Source organism: Colobus angolensis, unplaced genomic scaffold (assembly GCF_000951035.1).
Source record: "Colobus angolensis palliatus isolate OR3802 unplaced genomic scaffold, Cang.pa_1.0 Scaffold193, whole genome shotgun sequence".
NCBI classification, from domain to species: domain Eukaryota; kingdom Metazoa; phylum Chordata; class Mammalia; order Primates; family Cercopithecidae; genus Colobus; species Colobus angolensis.
In genome coordinates, this window is record NW_012115077.1 from 1,009,053 (window position 1) to 1,011,255 (window position 2,203).

The window sequence follows — 2,203 nt, forward strand, 5'->3', positions numbered from 1 at the left end:
CCTCAGGTGATCCGCCCGCCCCAGCCTCCCAAAGTGCTGGGATTACAGGCCTGAGTCACCGCGCCAGGCCAGAAGTGAGATTTAAGGCTAAGACTTGAGGAATGAGAACCAGTAGTCTGAAGGTGAAGTGAGAGCTTTTCAGGCAAAGGAAATAGCATATGTGAAATTTGTCACATGGGAAAACAGAGCATTGAAGAAACTGAGAAAAGACTAGCATAGTTGGAATGTAGTGGGCAAGATAGAGAATGGTATGAAATGTAGTTGTCGAGGGCGGGGACTAGATTATGGCCTGATAACCTGAGGTAAAAGGGTTCATTTGCCACAAAGGGTTTTGTTTTGTTTTTGTTTTTGAGACGGAGACTTGCACTGTCGCTCAGGCTAGAGTTCAGTGGCAAGATCTCAGTTCACTGCAACCTCCGCCTCCCAGGTTCAAGCAATTCTTCTGCCTCAGCTTCCTGAGTAGCTGGGACTACAGGCACACGCCACAATGCCTGGCTAATTTTTTATTTATTTTATTTTATTTTATTTATTTTTATTTATTTATTTTTTTGACAGAGTCTCCCTCTGTTGCCCAGGCTGGAGTGCAATGGCACCATCTCGGCTCACTGCAACCCCCGCCTCCCGGGTTCAAGCAATTCTCCTGCCTCACCCTCCAAGTAGCTGGGATTACAGGATGTGACACCACGCCCGGCTAAAATTTTGTATTTTTGGTAGAGACAGGGTTTCACCATGTTTTGGCCAGCCTGGTCTCAAACTCCTAACCTCAGGGGATCCACCTGCCTCAGCCTCCCAAAGTGTTGGGCTTACAGCTGTGAGCCACCACGCCTGGCCACCATGAAGGGTTTTAAAGGGGAAGAGTGATCCTGAGACTTGGCAGAGTTTTTTGAAAAGGGGCAGGGTGCAGTGGCTCACGCCTATAATCCTAGCACTTTGGGAGGTCGAGGTGGGCAATTGCTTGAGCTCAGGAGTTAGAGTCAAGCCTGGGCAACACAGTGAGTCCCCCTCTCTAAAAAAATACAAAAATGGCCCGGCGCGGTGGCACATGCCTGTAATCCCAGTACTTTGGGAGGCCGAGGCGGGCAGATCACGAGGTCAGGAGATCGAGACCATTCTGGCTAACACGGTGAAACCCCGTCTCCACTAAAAATACATAAAATTAGCCAGGCGTGGTGGCAGGCGCCTGTAGTCCCAGCTATTCAGGAGAATGAGGCAGGAGAATGGTGTGAACATGGAAGGCGGAGCTTACAGTGAGCCAAGATGGCGCCACTGCACTCCATCCTGGGTGACAGAGCGAGACTCCGTCTCAAAATAAATAAATAAATAAATACAAAAATTAGCCAGGTGTGGTGGCATTGGCATATGCCTGTAGTCCCAGCTACTCAGGAGGCTAAGGTGGGAGGATCACTTGAGCATGGGAGGTGGAGGCTGTAGTGAGCTGTGATCAGACCCGTGCAGTTCAGCCTGGTCAACAGAGTGAGACCCTATCTGAAAATTAATAATGATAATACAAGAGAAAAAGAAAGAGAAAGAAAGGGAGGAAAGAAGAAGGGGCCGAGCATGGTGGCTCATGCCTATAATCCCAGCACTTTGGGAGGCTGAGGTGGGTGGATCACCTGAGGTCAGGAGATCAAGACCAGCCTGGCCAACACAGTGAAACCCCGTCTCTACTAAAAATGCAAAAATTAGCTGGGTGTTGTGACAGCTACTTGGCAGACTGAGGCAGGAGAATTGCTTGAACCCGGAAGGCAGAGGTTGCAGTGAGCCGAGACCGTGTCATTACACTGCAGCCTAGGCAACAAGAGTAAAACTCTGTCTCAAAAAAAAAAAAAGGCTGGACGTGGGGGTCATGCCTGTAATCTCAGCACTTTGGGAGGCCAAGGTGGGAAGATCACGAGGTCAAGAGATCAAGACCATCCTGGCCAACACAGTAAAACCCTGTCTTTACTAAAAATATAAAAATTAGCTGGGCGTGGTGGCACGCACCTGTAGTCCCAGCTACTCGGGAGGCTGAGGCAGGAGAATCGCTTGAACCCAGGAGACAGAAGATGTAGTGAGCCGAGATCATGCCACTGCACTCCCATCTGACAACAGAGTGAGAGTCCTCAAAAAAAAAAAAAAAGAAACTTATCAAATCATTCCTCTGTATTTTGTCTTTCTTTCTTTTCTTTCCTTTTTTTTTTTTTTTGAGACGGAGTCTCGCTCT

General features: G+C 48.6%; 1 protein-coding gene across 1 annotated transcript in view; it reads left to right on the plus strand.

Moving 5' to 3' along the window:
* The window catches only part of NEK8 (NIMA-related kinase 8), a 12,857-nt gene that overhangs the window by 1,351 nt on the left and 9,303 nt on the right, over positions 1-2,203 (plus strand). The window lies entirely within an intron of this gene.